This window comes from Carica papaya, chromosome 5 (assembly GCF_054855325.1).
Source record: "Carica papaya isolate Zhongbai chromosome 5, ASM5485532v1, whole genome shotgun sequence".
Lineage (NCBI taxonomy): Eukaryota > Viridiplantae > Streptophyta > Magnoliopsida > Brassicales > Caricaceae > Carica > Carica papaya.
In genome coordinates this window covers 29,978,359-29,996,964 of record NC_142313.1, presented here as the reverse complement: position 1 = coordinate 29,996,964, position 18,606 = coordinate 29,978,359, and the positions used below count along the sequence as shown (strand labels likewise).

Below are 18,606 nucleotides of genomic sequence, written 5' to 3'. Positions count from 1 at the left end.
AATGTGAGTCAAGAATCTGGGGCATTTTAATCGATATTACAACGAGAAAAAGAGGTGCAGTGTGAATGCACAAGGAAACAAATGATGGGAGGGGGGGAGAGAAGAAGGAGTGTATGTATTTTCAGCCCGAAATTAAACATGTGCGCTCACACCAGCACAAATGCACCGGATCCCATTAGAACTCCGCAGTTAAGTGTGCTTTGACGAAAGTAGTACAATGATGTGTTACCTCCTGGGAAGTTCTCGTGTTGCACCCATTTTCTTTTTTTCAGATGTGCTGCTTGACGTTACGCGCGACTTTAATTATGTTCCGCAGATTTATTCGCAAATGTGAGTCACGGCGCCGTGGCATTTTACTTGATATTTGAACGAGAACGGGAGGTGCAGTGCGCACGCACAAGGAAACAAATGACAGGAAGGGGAAGAAAGGGGAATGAGTTTATGTATTTGCAGCGCAAAGTTAAATGAGTGCGATCATAGCAGCACTATTGCACCGGATCCCATCAAAACTCCGCAGTTAAGTGTGCTTGGGCGAGATTAGTACTCGGATGGGTGACCTCCTGGGAAGTCCTCGTGTCGCACCAATTTTTTTTCAGACGGGTCGTTCGACATTACGCGCGTCTGGAACTAGGGTCCGCTGGTTTATACGCAAATGTGAGTCAAAATGCAGGGGCATTTTAATCGATATTAGAATGAGAATGAGAGGTGAAGTGTTAACGCACATGGAAACAAATGACGGGAGGGGGAAGAAAGGAGAAGCAGTGTATGTATTTGCAGCGCGAAATTAAACAGGTGCGATCATACCAGCACTAAAGCCCCGGATCCCATCAGAACTCCGCAGTTAAGTGTGATTGGGCGAGAGTAGTACTCGGATGGGTGACCTCCTGGGAAGTCCTCGTGTCGCACCAATTTTTTTTCAGACGGGTCGTTCGACGTTACGCGGGACTGGAATTAGGGTCCACTGGTTTATACGCAAATGTGAGTCAAGAAGCAGGGGCATCTTAATCGATATTAGAACGAGAAGGAGAGGTGCAGTGTGAACGTACAAGGAAACAATTGATGGAAGGGGGAGGGAAGGAGAAGGAGTGTATGTATTTTCAGCACGAAATGAAACAGGTACGATCATACCAGCACTAATGCAACGGATTCTATCAGAACTCCGTAGGTAAGGGTGCTTGGGGGAGAGTAGTACTAGCATGGGTTACCTCCTGCGAAGTCCTTATATTTCACCCATTTTCTTGTGAAGTCCTCGTGTTGCACCCATTTTTTACAGATGATTCTTTCGACGTTACGTGCGACTTAAATTATGGTCCTCAAGTTTATTCGCAAATGTGAGTCACGGCGCAGTAGAATTTTACTTGATATTAGACCGAAAACGGGAGGTGCAGTGCGCACGCACAAGGAAACAACTGACGGGAGGGGGAAGAAAGGGGAATGAGTTTATGTATTTGCAGCGCAAAATTAAACAGGTGCGATCATACCAGCACTAATGCACCGGATCCCATCAGAACTCCGCAGTTAAGTGTGCTTTGGCGAGAGTAGTACTCGGATTGGTGACCTCCTCGAAAGTCCTCGTGTCGCACCAATTTTTTTTCAGACGGGTCGTTCGACGTTACGCGCGACTGGAACTATTGTCCGCTGGTTTATACGCAATTGTGAGTCAAGAAGCAGGGGCATTTTAATCGATATTAGAACGAGAAGGAGAGGTGCAGTGTGAACGCACAAGGAAACAATTGATGGGAGGGGGAGAGAAGGAGAAGGAGTGTTTGTATTTTCAGCACGAAATGAAACAGGTACGATCATACCAGCACTAATGGAACGGATTCTATCAGAACTCCGTAGGTAAGGGTGCTTGGGCGAGAGTAGTACTAGCATGGGTTACCTCCTGCGAAGTCCCTATATTTCACCCATTTTCTTGTGAAGTCCTCGTGTTGCACCCATTTTTTTGAAGATGATTCTTTCGACGTTACGCGCGACTTGAATTATGGTCCTCAGGTTTATTCGCAAATGTGAGTCACGGCGCTGTAGCATTTTACTTGATATTAGAACGAGAACGGGAGGTGCAGCGCGCACGCATAAGGAAACAAATGACGGGAGGGGGAAGAAAAGAGAAGGAATGTATGTATTTGCAGCGCGAAACTAAACTGGTGCGATCATACCAGCACTAAAGCCCCGGATCCCATCAGAACTCCGCAGTTAAGTGTGCTTGGGCGAGATTAGTACTCGGATGGTTGACCTCCTCGGAAGTCCTCGTGTCGCACAAATTTTTTTGTAGATGATTCTTTCGACATTACGCGCGACTTGAATTATGGTCCTCAGGTTTATTCGCAAATGTGAGTCACCACGCTGTAGCATTTTACTTGATATTAGAACGAGAACGGGAGGTGCAGTGCGCACGCACAAGGAAACAAATGACGGGAGGGGGAAGAAAGGGGAATGAGTTTATGTATTTGCAGCGCAAAATTAAACAGGTGCGATCATACCAAAACTAATGCACCGGATCCCATCAAAACTCCGCAGTGAAGTGTGCTTCGGCGAGATTAGTACTCGGATGGGAGACCTCCTGGGAAGTCCTCGTGTGACACAAATTTTTTTTTTCAGACTGGAAATTCGACGTTACGCGCGACTGGAATTAGGGTTCACTGGTTTATACGTAAATGTGAGTCAAGAAGTAGGGGCATTTTAATCGATATTAGAACGAGAATAAGAGGTGAAGTGTGAACGCACAAGGAAACAAATGACGGAAGGGGAAAAAAGGAGAAGGAGTGTATGTATTTGCAGCGCGAAATTAAACTTGTGCGATCATACCAGCACTAAATCTCCGGATCCCATCAGAACTCCACAGTTAAGTGTGCTTGGGCGAGGGTAGTACTCGGATGGGTGACCACTTGGGAAGCCCTCGTGTTGCACCTATTTTTTTTCGGATGGGTTGTTCGACGTTACGCGCGATGGAATTATAAACCGCTGGTTCATTTGCAAAGGTGAGTCACGGTGCCGGGGCATATTACTTGATATTAGAACGAGAAAGAGAGATGCAGAGTGCTCGCACAAGGAAACAAATGACGGGAGGGGGGATGGGAGGAGAAAGAGTGTATGTATTTGCAGTGCAGAATGAAACATGAGGGATCGTACCAGCAGTAATGCAACGGATTCTATCAGAACTCCGTAGTTAAGGGTGCTTGGGCGAGAAAAGTACTCGGATGGGTGAGCTCCTGCGAAGTCCTTATATTTCGCCCATTTTCTTGGGAGGTCCTTGTGTTGCACCCATCTTTTTGTAGATGATTCTTTCGACATTACGCGCGACTTGATTTATGGTCTGCAGGTTTATTCGTAAATGTGAGTCACGGCGCCGTGGCATTTTACTTGATATTAGAACGAGTACGGGAGGTGCAGTGCGCACGCACAAGGAAACAAATGACGGGAGGAGGAAGAAAAGAGAAGGAGTGTATGTATTTGAAGTGCAAAATTAAACAAGTGGCATCATACAAGCACTAATGCACTGGATCCCATCAGAACTCTGCAGTCAAGTGTGCTTGGGCGAGAGTAGTACTCGGATGGGTGACCTCTTGGGAACTCCACGTATCGCAACAATTTTTTTTCAGATGGGTCGTTCGACGTTACGCGCGACTGAAACTATGGTCCGCTGGTTTATACGCAAATGTGAGTCAAGAATCAGGGGCATTTTAATCGATATTAGAACGAGAAGGAGAGGTGCAGTGTGAACGCACAAGGAAACAAATGATGGGAGGGGGGGGAGGGAAGAAGGAGTGTATGTATTTTCAGCACGAAATTAAACAGGTGCGGTCACACCAGCACAAATGCACCGGATCCCATCAGAACTCCGCAGTTAAGTGTGCTTTGTCGGAAGTAGTACAATGATGGGTTACCTCCTGGGATGTTCTCGTGTTGCACCCATTTTCTTTTCTTCAGATTTGTCGTTCGACGTTACGCGCGACTTTAATTATGGTCCGCAGATTTATTCGCAAATGTGAGTCACGGTGCTGGGGCATATTCCTTGATATTATAACGAGAAAGAGAGATGCAGAGTGCACGCACAAGGAAACAAATGACAGGAGGGGGGATGGAATGAGAAAGAGTTTATGTATTTGCAGCGCGAAATTAAACGGGTGCGATCATACCAGCACTATTGCACCGGATCCCATCAGAACTCCGCAGTTAAGTGTGCTTGGGCGAGTGTAGTACTCGGATGGGTGACCTCTTGGGAAGTCCTTGTGTCGCAATAATTTTTTTTTTAGACGGGTCGTTCGACGTTACGAGCGACTGGAACTAGGGTCCACTGGTTTATACGCAAATGTGAGTCAAGAAGCAGGGGCATTTTAATCGATATTAGAACGAGAAGGAGAGATGCAGAGTGCACGCACAAGGAAACAAATGACGGGAGGGGGGATGGAGGGAGAAAAAGTGTATGTATTTGCAGCACAGAATGAAACATGAGCAATCATACCAGCACCAATGCAACGGATTCTATCAGAACTCCGCAAGTTAAGGGTGTTTGGGCGAGAGTAGCTCTAGGATGGGTGACCTCCTGCGAAGTCCTTATATTTCACCCATTTTCTTAGGAAGTCCTCGTGTTGCACCCATTTTTTGCAGATGATTCTTTCGATGATACGCACGACTTGAATTATGGTCCTCAGGTTTATTGGCAAATGTGAGTCACTGCACCGTAGCATTTTACTTGATATTAGAACGAGCACGGGAGGTGCAGTGCGCACGCACAAGGAAACAAATGATGGGAGGGGGAAGAAAGGAGAAGGAGTTTATCTATTTGCAGCGCGGAATTAAACGGGTGCGATCATACCAGCACAAATGCAACGGATCCCATCAGAACTCTGCAGTTAAGTGTGCTTTGGCAAAAGTAGTACAATGATGGGTTATCTCCTGGTAAGTTCTCGTGTTGCACCCATTTTATTTTTTTCAGATGTGCCGTTCGACGTTACGCACGACTTTAATTATGGTCCGCAGATTTATTCGCAAATGTGAGTCACGGCGCCGTGGCATTTTACTTGATATTTGAACGAGAACGAGAGGTGCAGTGCGCACGCACAAGGAAACAAATGACGGGAGGGGGAAGAAAGAAGAAAGAGTTTATGTATTTGCAGCGCGGAATTAAACGGGTGCGATCATACCAGCACTAATGCACTGGATCCCATAAGAACTCCGCACTTAAGTGCGCTTGGGCGAGAGTAGTACTCGGAGGGGTGACCTCCTGGTAAGTCCTCGTGTCGCACCAATTTTTTTTCAGACGGGTCGTTCGACGTTACGTGCTACTGAAACTATTGTCCGCTGGTTTATACGCAATTGTGAGTCAGGAAGCAGGGGCATTTTAATCGATATTAGAACGAGAAGGAGAGGTGCAGTGTGAACGCACAAGGAAACAATTGATGGGAGGGGGAGGGAAAGAGAAGTAGTGTATGTATTTTAAGCACGAAATGAAACAGGTGCGGTCATACCAGCACTAATACAACGGATTCTATCAGAACTCCGTAGGTAAGGGTGCTTGGACGAGAGTAGTACTAGCATGGGTTACCTCCTGCGAAGTCCTTATATTTCACCCATTTTCTTGGGAAGTCCTTGTGTTGCACCCATTTTTTTGCAGATGATTCTTTCAACGTTACGTGCGACTTGAATTATGGTCCTCAGGTTTATTCGCAAATGTGAGTCACGGCGCTGTAGCATTTTACTTGATATTAGAACAAGAACGGGACGTGTAGTGCGCACGCACAAGGAAACAAATGACGGGAGGGGGAAGAAAGGGGAATGAGTTTATGTATTTGCAGCGCGAAATTAAACAGGTGCGATCATACCAGCACTAAAGCACCGGATCCCATCAGAACTCCGCAGTTAAGTGTGCTTGGGCGAGATTAGTACTCGGATGGGTGACCTCCTGGAAAGTCCTCGTGTCGCACCAATTTTTTTTCAGACGGGTCGTTCGACGTTACGGGAGTCTGGAACTAGGGTCCGCTGGTTTATACGCAAATGTGAGTCAAGAAGCAGGGGCATTTTAATCGATATTAGAACGAGAAGGAGAGATGAAGTGTGAACGCACAAGGAAACAAATGATGGAGGGGGAAGAAAGGAGAAGGAGTGTATGTATTTCCAACGCAGAATTAAACAGGTGCGATCATACCAGCACTAAAGCCCCGGATCCTATCAGAACTCCGCAGTTAGGTGTGCTTGGGCAAGAGTAGTACTTGGATGGGTGACCACTTGGGAAGACCTCGTGTTGCACCTTTTTTTTTCTCGGATGGGTTGTTCGACGTTACGCGCGAATGGAATTATAAACCGCTGGTTCATTTGCAAAGGTGAGTCACAGTGCCGGGGCATATTACTTGATATTAGAACGAGAAAGAGAGGTGCAGAGTGCACGCACATGGAAACAAATGACGGGTGGGGGGATGGGAGGAGAAAGAGTGTATGTATTTGCAGTGCAGAATGAAACATGAGGGATCATACCAGCACTAATGCAACGGATTCTATCAGAACTCTGCAGTTAAGGGTGCTTGGGCGAGAAAAGTACTCAGACGGGTGACCTCATGCGAAGTCCTTATATTTCACCCATTTTCTTGGGAGGTCCTCGTGTTGCACCCATCTTTTTGCAGATGATTCTTTCGACGTTACGCGCGACTTGCTTTATGGTCTGCAGGTTTATTCGCAAATGTGAGTCACGGCGCCGTGGCATTTTACTCGATATTAGAACGAGTAGGGGAGGTGCAGTGCGCACGCACAAGGAAACAAATGACGAGAGGAGGAAGAAAAGAGAAGGAGTGTATGTATTTGAAGCGCAAAATTAAACAAGTGGCATCATACCAGCACTAATGCACTGGATCCCATCAGAACTCTGCAGTTAAGGGTGCTTGGGCGAGAGTAGTACTTGGATGGGTGACCTCTTGGGAAGTCCACGTATCGTAATAATTTTTTTTCAGATGGGTCGTTCGACGTTACGCGCGACTGGAACTATGGTCCGCTGGTTTATACGCAAATGTGAGTCAAGAATCAGGGGCATTTTAATCAATATTCGAACGAGAAGGAGAGGTGCAGTGTGAACGCACAAGGAAACAAATGATTGGAGGGGGGGAGGGAAGAAGGAGTGTATGTATTTTCAGCACGAAATTAAACAGGTGCGGTCACACCAACACTAATGCACCGGATCCCATCAGAACTCCGCAGTTAAGTGTGCTTTGGCGAAAGTAGTACAATGATGGGTTACCTCCTGGGATGTTCTCGTGTTGCACCCTTTTTTTTTTTTCAGATGTGCCGTTCGACGTTACGCGCGACTTTAATTATGGTCCGCAGATTTATTCGCAAATGTGAGTCACGGCGCCGTGGCATTTTACTTGATATTTGAACGAGAGGTGCAGTGTGCACGCACAAGGAAACAAATGACGGGAGGGGGAAGAAAGGAGATGGAGTTTATGTATTTGCAGCGCGAAATTAAACTGGTGCGATCATACCAGCACTAATGCAACGGATTCTATCAGAACTACGTGTGTAAGGGTGCTTGGGCGAGAGTAGTACTAGCATGGGTTACCTCCTACGAAGTCCTTATATTTCACCCATTTTCTTGTGAAGTCCTCGTGTTGCACCCATTTTTTTGCAGATGATTCTTTCGACGTTACGCACGACTTGAATTATGGTCCTCAGGTTTATTCGCAAATGTGAGTCACGGCGTTGTAGCTATTTACTTGATATTAGAACGAGAACGGGAGGTGCAGTGCGCACGCACAAGGAAACAAATGACGGGAGGGGGAAGAAAGGGGAATGAATTTATGTATTTGCAGCGTGTAATTAAACAGGTGCGATCATACCAGCACTAATGCACCGGATCCCATCAGAACTCCGCAGTGAAGTGTGTTTGGGCGAGATTAGTACTCGGATGGGTGACCTCCTGGGAAGTCCTCGCGTCGCACCAATTTTTTTTCAGACAGGTCGTTCGATGTTACGCGCGTCTGGAACTAGGGTCCGCTGGTTTATACGCATATGTGGGTCAAGAAGCAGGGGCATTCTAATCGATATTAGAACGAGAATGAGAGGTGAAGTGTGAACGCACAAGGAAACAAATGACGAGAGGGGGAAGAAATGAGAAGGAGTGTATGTATTTGCAGCCCGAAATTAAACAGGTGCGATCATACCAGCACTAAAGCTCCGGATCCCATCAGAACTCCGCAGTTAAGTGTTCTTGGGCGAGAGTAGTACTCGGATGGGTCACCACCTGGGAAGCCCTCGTGTTACACCTATTTTTTTTTTCGGATGGGTTCTTCGACGTTACGCGCGAATGGAATTATAAATCACTGGTTCATTTGCAAAGGTGAGTCACGGTGCCGGGGCATATTACTTGATATTAGAACGAGAAAGAGAGATGCAGAATGCACGCACAAGGAAACAAATGACGGGAGGGGGGTTGGAAGGAGAAATAGTGTATGTATTTGCAGTGCAGAATGAAACATGAGGGCTCATACCAGCACTAATGCAACGGATTCTATCAGAACTCCGTAGGTAAGGGTGCTTAGGCGAGAGTAGTACTAGCATGGGTTACCTCCTGCGAAGTCCTTATATTTCACCCATTTTCTTGTGAAGTCCTCGTTTTGCACCCATTTTCTTTTTTTCAGTTGTGCCGTTCGAAGTTACGCGCGACTTTAATTAGGGTCCGCAGATTTATTCGCAATGTGAGTCATGGCGCCGTGGCATTTTACTTGATATTTGAACGAGGACGAGAGGTGCAGTGCGCACGCACAAGGAAACAAATGACGGGAGGGGGAAGAAAGGAGAAGGAGTGTATGTATTTGCAGCGCGAAATTAAACAGGAGGTCACCCATCCGACTACTACTCTCGCCCAAGCACACTTAACTGCAGAATTCTGATGGGATCCAGTGCATTAGTGCTGGTATGATGCCACTTTTTTAATTTTGCGCTTCAAATACATACACTTCTTCTCTTTTCTTCCTCCTCCCGTCATTTGTTTCCTTGTGCGTGCGCACTGCACCTCCCGTTCTCGTTCAAATATCAAGTAAAATGCCACGACGCCATGACTCACATTTGCGAATAAATCTGCGGACCATAATTAAAGTCGCGCGTAACGTCGAACGGCACATCTGAAAAAAAGAAAATGGGTACGAGAACTTTCCAGGAGGTAACCCATCATTGTACTACTTTCGCCAAAACACACTTAACTGTGGAGTTCTGATGGGATCCGGTGCATTTGTGCTGGTGTGACCGCACCTGTTTAATTTCGTGCTGAAAATACATACACTCCTTCTTCTCTCCCCCCTCCCATCATTTGTTTTCTTGTGCGTTCACACTACACCTCTCCTTCTCGTTCTAATATCGATTAAAATGCCCCTGATTCTTGACTCACATTTGCGTATAAACCAGCGGACCATAGTTCCAGTCGCGCGTAACGTCGAACGACCCATCTGAAAAAAAATTATTGCGATATGAGGATTTCCCAAGAGGTCACCCATCCGAGCACTACTCTCGCCCAAGCACACTTAACTGCAGAGTTCTGATGGGATCCAGTGCATTAGTGCTGATATGATGCCACTTGTTTAATTTTGCGCTTCAAATACATACACTCCTTCTCTTTCTTCCTCCTCCCGTCATTTGTTTCCTTGTGGGTGCGCACTGCACCTCCCGTACTCGTTCTAATATCAAGTAAAATGCCACGGTGCCGTGACTCACATTTGCGAATAAACCTGCGGACCATAAATCAAGTCGCGCGTAACGTCGGAAGAATCATCTGCAAAAAGATGGGTGCAACACGAGGACCTCCTAAGAAAATGGGTGAAATATAAGGACTTCGCAGGAGGTCACCCATCCGAGCACTAATCTCGCCCGAGCACACATAACTGCGGAGTTCTGATGGGATCCGGTGCATTAGTGCTGGTATGATCGCATCTATTTAATTTTGCGCTGCAAATACATAAACTCATTCCCCTTTCTTCCCCCTCCCGTCATTTGTTTCCTTGTGCGTGCGCACTGCACCTCCTGTTCTCGTTCTAATATCAAGTAAAATTCTACAGCGTCGTGACTCACATTTGCGAATAAACTTGAGGACCATAATTCAAGTCGTGCGTAACATCGAAAGAATCATCTGCAAAAAAATGGGTGCAACACGAGGACTTCACAAGAAAATGGGTGAAATATAAGGACTTCGCAGGAGGTAACCCATGCTAGTACTACTCTCGCCCAAGCACCCTTACCTACGGAGTTCTGATAGAATCCGTTGCATTAGTGGTGGTATGATCGCACCTGTTTTATTTCGTGCTCAAAATACATACACTCCTTCTCCTTCCCTCCCCCTCCCATCAATTGTTTCCTTGTGCGTTCACACTGCACCTCTCCTTCTCGTTCTAATATCGATTAAAATGCCCCTGATTCTTGACTCACATTTGCGTATAAACCAGCGAACCATTGTTCCAGTCGCGCGTAACGTCGAACGACCCCCCTGAAAAAAAATTGTTGCGATACGAGGACTTCCCAAGAGGTCACACATCCGAGTACTACTCTCGCCCAAGCACACTTCACTGCGGAGTTCTGATGGGATCCGCTGCATTAGTGCTGGTATGATCGCACCTGTTTAATTTTGCGCTGCAAATACATAAACTCATTCCCCTTTCTTCCCCCTCCCGTCATTTGTTTCCTTGTGCGTGCGCACTGCACCTCCCGTTCTCGTTCTAATATCAAGTAAAATGCTACACCGCTGTGACTCACATTTGCGAATAAACCTGAGGACCATAATTCAAGTCGCACGTAACGTTGAAAGAATCATCTGCAAAAAAATGGGTGCAACACGAGGACTTCCCAAGTGGTCACCCATCTGAGTACTACTCTCGCCCAAGCACACTTAGCTGCGGAGTTATGATGGGATCTGTTGCACTAGTGCTGGTATGATCGAACCTGATTAATTTCGCGCTGCAAATACATAAACTCCTTCTCCTTTCTTCCCCCTCCCGTCATTTGTTTCCTTGTGTGTGCACTCTGCATCTCTCTTTCTCGTTCTAATATCAAGTAATATGCCCCGGCACCGTGACTCACCTTTGCAAATGAACCAGTGGTTTATAATTCCATTCGCGCCTAACGTCGAACAACCCATCCGAAAAAAAATAGGTGCAAGACGAGGGCTTCCCAAGTGGTCACCCATCCGAGTACTACTCTCGCCCAAGCACACCTAACTGCGAAGTTCTGATGGGATCCGAGGCTTTAGTGCTGGTAAGATCGCACCTATTTAATTTCGCGCTGCAAATACATACACTCCTTCTCCTTTCTTCCCCCTCCTGTCATTTGTTTCCTTGTGCGTTCACACTTCACCTCTCATTCTCGTTCTAATATCGATTAAAATGCCCCTGCTTCTTGACTCACATTTGCATATAAACCAGCGGACCCTAATTCCAGACGCGCGTAACGTCGAATGACCTGTCTGAAAAAAAATTGGTGTGACACGAGGACTTCCCAGGAGGTCACCCATCCGAGTACTAATCTCGCCCAAGCACACTTCACTGCGGAGTTATGATGGGATCCGCTGCATTAGTGCTGGTACGATCGCACCTGTTTAATTTCGGGCTGCAAATACATAAACTCATTCCCCTTTCTTCCCCCTCCCGTCATATGTTTCCTTGTGCGTGCGCACTGCAGCTCCCGTTCTCGTTCTAATATCAAGTAAAATGCTACAGCGCCGTGACTGACATTTGCGAATAAACCTGAGGACCATAATTCAAGTCGCGCGTAACGTCGAAAGAATCATCTGCAAAAAAGTGCGTGTTACACGAGGACTTCACAAGAAAATGGGTGAAATATAAGGACTTCGCAGGAGGTAACCCATGCTAGTACTACTCTCGCCCAAGCACCCTTACCTACAGAGTTCTGATAGAATCCGTTGCATTAGTGCTGCTATGATCGCACCTGTTTCATTTCGTGCTGAAAATACATACACTCCTTCTCCTTCCCTCTCCCTCCCATCAATTGTTTCCTTGTGCGTTCACACTGCACCTCTCCTTCTCGTTCTAATATCGATTAAAATGCTTCTGCTTCTTGACTCACATTTGCGTATAAACCAGCGGACCCTAGTTCCAGTCGCGCGTAACGTCGAACGACCCGTCTGAAAATAAATTGGTGCGACACGAGGACTTCCCAGGAGGTCACCCATCCGAGTACTACTCTCGCCCAAGCACACTTAACTGCGGAGTTCTGATGGGATCCGGTGCATTAATGCTGGAATGATCGCACCCGTTTAATTTTGCACTGCAAATACATATACTCCTTCTCCTTTCTTCCCCCTCCCGTCATTTGTTTCCTTGTGCGTGCGCACTGCACCTCCCGTGCTCGTTCTAATATCAAGTAAAATGCTACGGTGCCGTGACTCACATTTGCGAACAAACCTGAGGACCATAATTCAAGTCGCGCGTATCGTCGAAAGAATCATCTGCAAAAAAATGGGTGCAACACGAGGACTTCCTAAGAAAATGGGTGAAATATAAGGACTTCGCAGGAGGTCACCCATCCTAGTGCTACTCTCGCCCAAGCACCCTTAACTTGCGGAGTTCTGATAGAATCCGTTGCATTGGTGCTGGTATGATTGCTCATGTTTCATTCTGCGCTGCAAATACATACACTTTTTCTCCCTCCATCCCCCCTCCCGTCATTTGTTTCCTTGTGCGTGCACTCTGCATCTCTCCTTCTCGTTCAAATATCGATTAAAATGCCCCTGCTTCTTGACTCACATTTGCGTATAAACCAGCGGACCCTAGTTCCAGTCACGCGTAACGTCGAATGACCCGTCTGAAAATAAATTGGTGCGACACGAGGACTTCCCAAGAGGTCACCCATCCGAGTACTACTCTCGCCCAAGCACACTTAACTACGGAGTTCTGATGGGATCCGGTGCATTAATGCTGGTATGATCGCACCCGTTTAATTTTGCGCTGCAAATACATATACTCCTTCTCCTTTCTTCCCCCTCCCGTCATTTGTTTCCTTGTGCGTGCGCACTGCACCTCCCGTGCTCGTTCTAATATCAAGTAAAATGCTACGGTGCCGTGACTCACATTTGTGAATAAACTTGAGGACCATAATTCAAGTCGCGCGTATCGTCGAAAGAATCATCTGCAAAAAAATGGGTGCAACACGAGGACTTCCTAAGAAAATGGGTGAAATATAAGGACTTCACAGGAGGTCACCCATCCTAGAGCTACTCTCGCCCAAGCACCCTTAACTTGTGGAGTTCTGATAGAATCCGTTGCATTGGTGCTGGTATGATTGCTCATGTTTCATTCTGCGCTGTAAATACATACACTTTTTCTCCCTCCATCCCCCCTCCCGTCAATTGTTTCCTTGTGCGTTCACACTGCACCTCTCCTTCTCATTCTAATATCGATTAAAATGCCCCTGCTTCTTGACTCACATTTGCGAATAAACCTGAGGACCATAATTCAAGTCGCGCGTAACGTCGAAAGAATCATCTGCAAAAAAATGGGTGCAACACGAGAACTTTGCAAGAAAATGGGTGAAATATAAGGACTTCGCAGGAGGTAACCCATGCTAGTACTACTCTCGCCCAAGCACCCTTACCTATGGAGTTCTGATAGAATCTGATGCATTAGTGCTGGTATGATCGCACATGTTTCATTTCGTGCTGAAAATACATACACTCTTTCTCCTTCCCTCCCCCTCCCGTCATTTGTTTCCTTGTGCGTGCACTCTGCATCTCTCTTTCTTGTTCTAATATCGATTAAAATGCCCCTGCTTCTTGACTCACATTTGCGTATAAACCAGTGGACCCTAGTTGCAGTCGCGCATAACGTCGAACGACCGGTCTGAAAAAAAAAATTAGTGCGACACGAGGACTTCCCAGGAGGTCACCCATCCGAGTATTACTCTCGCCGAATCATACTTAACTGCGGAGTTCTAATGGGATCCAGTGCATTAGTGCTAGTATGATCGCACATTTCTAATTTCGCGCTGCAAATACATAAACTCCTTCTCCTTTCTTCCCCCTCCCGTCATTTGTTTCCTTGTGCGTGCACACTGCACCTCACGTTCTCGTTCAAATATCAAGTAAAATACCACAGCGCCGTGACTCACATTTGCGAATAAATCTGCAGACCATAATTAAAGTCACGCGTAACGTCGAACGGCACATTTGAAAAAAAGAAAATGGGTGCAACACGAGAACTTCCCATGAGGTAACCCATCATTGTACTACTTTCGCCAAAGCACACTTAACTGCGGAGTTCTGATGGGATCCGATGCATTTGTGCTGGTGTGACCGCACCTGTTTAATTTCGTGCTAAAAATACATACACTCCTTCTTCCCTACCCCCCTCCCATCATTTGTTTCCTTGTGCGTTCACACTGCACCTCTCCTTCTCATTCTAATATCGATTAAAATGCCCATGATTCTTGACTCACATTTGCGTATAAACCAGCGGACCATAGTTCCAGTCGCGCGTAACGTCGAAAAAATCATCTACAAAAAAATGGGTGCAACACGAGAACTTTACAAGAAAATGGGTGAAATATAAGGACTTCGCAGGAGGTAACCCATGCTAGTACTACTCTCACCCAAGCACCCTTACCTATGGAGTTCTGATAGACTCCGATGCATTAGTGCTGGTATGATCGCACCTGTTTCATTTCGTGCTGAAAATACATACACTCTTTCTCCTTCCCTCCCCCTCCCGTCATTTGTTTCCTTGTGCGTGCACTCTGCATCTCTCTTTCTCGTTCTAATATCGATTAAAATGCCCCTGCTTCTTGACTCACATTTGCGTATAAACCAGTGGACCCTAGTTGCAGTCGCGCATAACGTCGAACGACTGGTCTGAAAAAAAAAAAATTAGTGCGACATGAGGACTTCCCAGGAGGTCACCCATCCGAGTATTACTCTCGCCGAATCACACTTAACTGCGGAGTTCTAATGGGATCCGGTGCATTTGTGCTAGTATGATCGCACATTTCTAATTTCGCGCTGCAAATACATAAACTCCTTCTCCTTTCTTCCCCCTCCCGTCATTTGTTTCCTTGTGCGTGCACACTGCACCTCACGTTCTCGTTCAAATATCAAATAAAATACCACAGCGCCGTGACTCACATTTGCGAATAAATCTGCGGACCATAATTAAAGTCGCGCGTAACGTCGAACGGCACATTTGAAAAAAAGAAAATGGGTGCAACACGAGAACTTCCCATGAGGTAACCCATCATTGTACTACTTTCGCCAAAGCACACTTAACTGCGGAGTTCTGATTGGATCCGGTGCATTTGTGCTGGTGTGACCGCACCTGTTTAATTTCGTGCTGAAAATACATACACTCCTTCTTCCCTACCCCCCTCCCATCATTTGTTTCCTTGTGCGTTCACACTGCACCTCTCCTTCTCGTTCTAATATCGATTAAAATGCCCCTGATTCTTGACTCACATTTGCGTATAAACCAGCGGACCATAGTTCCAGTCGTGCGTAACGTCGAACGACCCATCTGAAAAAAAATTGTTGCGACACGAGGATTTCCCAAGAGGTCACCCATCCGAGTACTACTCACGCCCAAGCACACTTAACTGCAGAGTTTTGATGGGTTCCAGTGCATCAGTGCTGGTATGATGCCACTCGTTTTATTCGGCGCTGCAAATACATAAACTCCTTCTCCTTTCTTCCCCTTCCCGTCATTTGTTTTCTTGTGCGTGCGCATTGTACCTCTCGTTCTCGTTCAAATATCAAGTAAAATGCCACGGCGCCGTGACTCACATTTGCGAATAAATCTGCGGACCATAATTAAAGTCGCGCGTAACGTCGAACGGCACATCTGAAAAAAAAAAAATTGGTGCAACACGAGAACTTCCCAGGAGGTAACCCATCATTGTACTACTTTCGCCAAAGCACACATAACTGCGGAGTTCTGATGGGATCCGGTACATTTGTGCTTGTGTGACCGCACATGTTTAATTTCGTGCTGAAAATACATACACCCCTTCTTCCCTCCCCCCTCCCATCATTTGTTTCCTTGTGCGTTCACACTGCACCTCTACTTCTCGTTCTAATATCGATTAAAATGTCCCTGATTTTTGACTCACATTTGCGTATAAACCAGCGGACCATAGTTCCAGTCGTGCCTAACGTCGAACGACCCATCTGAAAAAAAATTATTGCCATACGAGGACTTCCCAGGAGGTCACCCATTCGAGTACTACTCTCGCCCAAGCACACTTACGATCTTACCAGCACTAATGCACCGGATCCCATCAGAACTCCGCAGTTAAGTGTGCTTGGGCGAGAGTAGTACTCGGATGGGTGACCTCCTGGGAAGTCCTCGTGTCGCACTAATTTTTTTTTCAGACGGGTCGTTCGACGTTACGCGCGACTGGAACTAGGGTCCACTGGTTTATACGCAAATGTGAGTCAAGAAGCAAGGGCATTTTGATCGATATTAGAACGAGAAGGATGGATGCAGAGTGCACGCACAAGGGAACAAATGACGGGAGGAGGAAGAAAGGGGAATGAGTTTATGTATTTGCAGCGCAAAATTTAACAGGTGCGATCATACCAGCACAAATGCACCGGATCCCATCAGAACCCCGCAGTTAAGTGTGCTTTGGTGAAAGTAGTACAATGATGGGTTACCTCGTGCGAAGTTCTCGTGTTGCACCCATTTTCTTTTTTTTCAGATGTGCCGTTCGACGTTACGCGCGACTTTAATTATGGTCCGCAGATTTATTCGCAAATGTGAGTCACGGCGCCGTGGCATTGTACTTGATATTTGAACGTGCAGTGCGCACGCACTTGGAAACAAATGACGGGAGGGGGAAGGAAGGAGATAGAATTTATGTATTTGCAGCGCGAAATTAAACAGGTGCGATCATACCAGCACTAATGCACCGGATCCCATCAGAACTAAGCAGTTAAGTGCGCTTGTGCGAGCGTAGTACTCGGATGGGTGACCTCCTGGGAAGTCCTCGTGTCGCACTAATTTTTTTTTCAGACGGGTCGTTCGACGTTACGCGCGACTGGAACTAGGGTCCACTGGTTTATACGCAAATGTGAGTCAAGAAGCAAGGGCATTTTGATCGATATTAGAACGAGAAGGATGGATGCAGAGTGCACGCACAAGGGAACAAATGACGGGAGGATGAAGAAAGGGGAATGAGTTTATGTATTTGCAGCGCAAAATTTAACAGGTGCGATCATACCAGCACAAATGCACCGGATCCCATCAGAACCCCGCAGTTAAGTGTGCTTTGGTGAAAGTAGTACAATGATGGGTTACCTCGTGGGAAGTTCTCGTGTTGCACCCATTTTCTTTTTTTCAGATGTGCCGTTCGACGTTACGCGCGACTTTAAATATGGTCCGCAGATTTATTCGCAAATGTGAGTCACGGCGCCGTGGCATTGTACTTGATATTTGAACGAGAACGAGAGGACGCACTTGGAAACAAATGACGGGAGGGGGAAGGAAGGAGATAGAATTTATGTATTTGCAGCGCGAAATTAAACAGGTGCGATCATACCAGCACTAATGCACCGGATCCCATCAGAACTCTGCAGTTAAGTGTGCTCGGGCGAGAGTAGTACTCGGATGGGTGACCTCCTGGGAAGTCCTCGTGTCGCATTAATTTTTTTTTCAGACGGGTCGTTCGACGTTACCCGCGACTGGAGCTAGGGTCCACTTGTTTATACGCAAATGTGAGTCAAGAAGCAAGGGCATTTTGATCGATATTAGAACGAGAAGGATGGATGCAGAGTGCACGCACAAGGGAACAAATGACGGGAGGAGGAAGAAAGGGGAATGAGTTTATGTATTTGCAGCGCAAAATTTAACAGGTGCGATCATACCAGCACAAATGCACCGGATCCCATCAGAACCCCGCAGTTAAGTGTGCTTTGGTGAAAGTAGTACAATGATGGGTTACCTCGTGCGAAGTTCTCGTGTTGCACCCATTTTCTTTTTTTTCAGATGTGCCGTTCGACGTTACGCGCGACTTTAATTATGGTCCGCAGATTTATTCGCAAATGTGAGTCACGGCGCCGTGGCATTGTACTTGATATTTGAACGAGAACGAGAGGACGCACTTGGAAACAAATGACGGGAGGGGGAAGGAAGGAGATAGAATTTTTGTATTTGCAGCGCGAAATTAAACAGGTGGGATCATACCAGCACTAATGCACCGGATCCCATCAGAACTCCGCAGTTAAGTGTGCTTGGGCGAGAGTAGTACTCGGATGGGTGACCTCCTGGGAAGTCCTCGTGTCGCACTAATTTTTTTTTCAGACGGGTCGTTCGACGTTACGCGCGACTGGACCTAGGGTCCACTGGTTTATACGCAAATGTGAGTCAAGAAGCAAGGGCATTTTGATCGATATTAGAACGAGAAGGATGGATGCAGAGTGCACGCACAAGGGAACAAATGACGGGAGGAGGAAGAAAGGGGAATGAGTTTATGTATTTGCAGCGCAAAATTTAACAGGTGCGATCATGCCAGCACAAATGCACCGGATCCCATCAGAACCCCGCAGTTAAGTGTGCTTTGGTGAAAGTAGTACAATGATGGGTTACCTCGTGGGAAGTTCTCGTGTTGCACCCATTTTCTTTTTTTCAGATGTGC

At 46.6% G+C, this 18,606-nt stretch overlaps 7 non-coding genes and 31 pseudogenes across 7 annotated transcripts; 25 read left to right on the top strand and 13 right to left on the bottom strand.

Annotated features, from left to right (window-relative positions):
* The first annotated feature begins 138 nt into the window (after positions 1-138).
* LOC148261960 (5S ribosomal RNA) lies at positions 139-257 on the top strand (annotated as a pseudogene).
* Positions 258-466: 209 nt separating this feature from the next.
* LOC148261959 (5S ribosomal RNA) lies at positions 467-585 on the top strand (annotated as a pseudogene).
* Positions 586-790: 205 nt separating this feature from the next.
* Positions 791-909, top strand: LOC148261958 (5S ribosomal RNA). Its single transcript, XR_015820523.1, has one exon. It is a non-coding gene; the product is annotated as a 5S ribosomal RNA (ribosomal RNA).
* Positions 910-1,467: 558 nt separating this feature from the next.
* Positions 1,468-1,586, top strand: LOC148261957 (5S ribosomal RNA; annotated as a pseudogene).
* Positions 1,587-2,145: 559 nt separating this feature from the next.
* LOC148261956 (5S ribosomal RNA) lies at positions 2,146-2,264 on the top strand (annotated as a pseudogene).
* A 530-nt stretch (positions 2,265-2,794) lies between these two features.
* On the top strand, positions 2,795-2,913 carry LOC148261955 (5S ribosomal RNA; annotated as a pseudogene).
* A 560-nt stretch (positions 2,914-3,473) lies between these two features.
* Positions 3,474-3,591, top strand: LOC148261954 (5S ribosomal RNA; annotated as a pseudogene).
* Positions 3,592-3,796: 205 nt separating this feature from the next.
* LOC148261953 (5S ribosomal RNA) lies at positions 3,797-3,915 on the top strand (annotated as a pseudogene).
* A 210-nt stretch (positions 3,916-4,125) lies between these two features.
* Positions 4,126-4,244, top strand: LOC148261952 (5S ribosomal RNA; annotated as a pseudogene).
* Positions 4,245-4,805: 561 nt separating this feature from the next.
* LOC148261951 (5S ribosomal RNA) lies at positions 4,806-4,924 on the top strand (annotated as a pseudogene).
* A 209-nt stretch (positions 4,925-5,133) lies between these two features.
* Positions 5,134-5,252, top strand: LOC148261950 (5S ribosomal RNA; annotated as a pseudogene).
* A 559-nt stretch (positions 5,253-5,811) lies between these two features.
* Positions 5,812-5,930, top strand: LOC148261949 (5S ribosomal RNA). The gene has a single exon (XR_015819559.1). It is a non-coding gene; the product is annotated as a 5S ribosomal RNA (ribosomal RNA).
* Positions 5,931-6,134: 204 nt separating this feature from the next.
* LOC148261948 (5S ribosomal RNA) lies at positions 6,135-6,253 on the top strand (annotated as a pseudogene).
* Positions 6,254-6,815: 562 nt separating this feature from the next.
* Positions 6,816-6,933, top strand: LOC148261947 (5S ribosomal RNA; annotated as a pseudogene).
* Positions 6,934-7,137: 204 nt separating this feature from the next.
* LOC148261946 (5S ribosomal RNA) lies at positions 7,138-7,256 on the top strand (annotated as a pseudogene).
* A 556-nt stretch (positions 7,257-7,812) lies between these two features.
* Positions 7,813-7,931, top strand: LOC148261945 (5S ribosomal RNA). Its single transcript, XR_015820615.1, has one exon. It is a non-coding gene; the product is annotated as a 5S ribosomal RNA (ribosomal RNA).
* Positions 7,932-8,136: 205 nt separating this feature from the next.
* Positions 8,137-8,255, top strand: LOC148261944 (5S ribosomal RNA; annotated as a pseudogene).
* A 1,540-nt stretch (positions 8,256-9,795) lies between these two features.
* Positions 9,796-9,914, bottom strand: LOC148261943 (5S ribosomal RNA; annotated as a pseudogene).
* Positions 9,915-10,473: 559 nt separating this feature from the next.
* LOC148261942 (5S ribosomal RNA) lies at positions 10,474-10,592 on the bottom strand (annotated as a pseudogene).
* Positions 10,593-10,797: 205 nt separating this feature from the next.
* LOC148261941 (5S ribosomal RNA) lies at positions 10,798-10,916 on the bottom strand (annotated as a pseudogene).
* Positions 10,917-11,121: 205 nt separating this feature from the next.
* Positions 11,122-11,240, bottom strand: LOC148261940 (5S ribosomal RNA; annotated as a pseudogene).
* Positions 11,241-11,445: 205 nt separating this feature from the next.
* On the bottom strand, positions 11,446-11,564 carry LOC148261939 (5S ribosomal RNA; annotated as a pseudogene).
* A 559-nt stretch (positions 11,565-12,123) lies between these two features.
* LOC148261938 (5S ribosomal RNA) lies at positions 12,124-12,242 on the bottom strand. Its single transcript, XR_015819698.1, has one exon. It is a non-coding gene; the product is annotated as a 5S ribosomal RNA (ribosomal RNA).
* Positions 12,243-12,803: 561 nt separating this feature from the next.
* LOC148261937 (5S ribosomal RNA) lies at positions 12,804-12,922 on the bottom strand. The gene has a single exon (XR_015820954.1). It is a non-coding gene; the product is annotated as a 5S ribosomal RNA (ribosomal RNA).
* Positions 12,923-13,839: 917 nt separating this feature from the next.
* Positions 13,840-13,958, bottom strand: LOC148261936 (5S ribosomal RNA; annotated as a pseudogene).
* A 209-nt stretch (positions 13,959-14,167) lies between these two features.
* Positions 14,168-14,286, bottom strand: LOC148261935 (5S ribosomal RNA; annotated as a pseudogene).
* Positions 14,287-14,848: 562 nt separating this feature from the next.
* LOC148261934 (5S ribosomal RNA) lies at positions 14,849-14,967 on the bottom strand (annotated as a pseudogene).
* A 209-nt stretch (positions 14,968-15,176) lies between these two features.
* LOC148261933 (5S ribosomal RNA) lies at positions 15,177-15,295 on the bottom strand (annotated as a pseudogene).
* Positions 15,296-15,499: 204 nt separating this feature from the next.
* Positions 15,500-15,617, bottom strand: LOC148261932 (5S ribosomal RNA; annotated as a pseudogene).
* A 210-nt stretch (positions 15,618-15,827) lies between these two features.
* Positions 15,828-15,946, bottom strand: LOC148261931 (5S ribosomal RNA; annotated as a pseudogene).
* Positions 15,947-16,211: 265 nt separating this feature from the next.
* Positions 16,212-16,330, top strand: LOC148261930 (5S ribosomal RNA; annotated as a pseudogene).
* A 206-nt stretch (positions 16,331-16,536) lies between these two features.
* On the top strand, positions 16,537-16,655 carry LOC148261929 (5S ribosomal RNA; annotated as a pseudogene).
* A 199-nt stretch (positions 16,656-16,854) lies between these two features.
* LOC148261928 (5S ribosomal RNA) lies at positions 16,855-16,973 on the top strand (annotated as a pseudogene).
* A 206-nt stretch (positions 16,974-17,179) lies between these two features.
* LOC148261927 (5S ribosomal RNA) lies at positions 17,180-17,298 on the top strand (annotated as a pseudogene).
* Positions 17,299-17,497: 199 nt separating this feature from the next.
* LOC148261926 (5S ribosomal RNA) lies at positions 17,498-17,616 on the top strand. The gene has a single exon (XR_015820218.1). It is a non-coding gene; the product is annotated as a 5S ribosomal RNA (ribosomal RNA).
* Positions 17,617-17,822: 206 nt separating this feature from the next.
* Positions 17,823-17,941, top strand: LOC148261925 (5S ribosomal RNA; annotated as a pseudogene).
* Positions 17,942-18,141: 200 nt separating this feature from the next.
* Positions 18,142-18,260, top strand: LOC148261924 (5S ribosomal RNA). The gene has a single exon (XR_015820760.1). It is a non-coding gene; the product is annotated as a 5S ribosomal RNA (ribosomal RNA).
* A 206-nt stretch (positions 18,261-18,466) lies between these two features.
* Positions 18,467-18,585, top strand: LOC148261923 (5S ribosomal RNA; annotated as a pseudogene).
* The last annotated feature ends 21 nt before the right edge of the window (positions 18,586-18,606 follow it).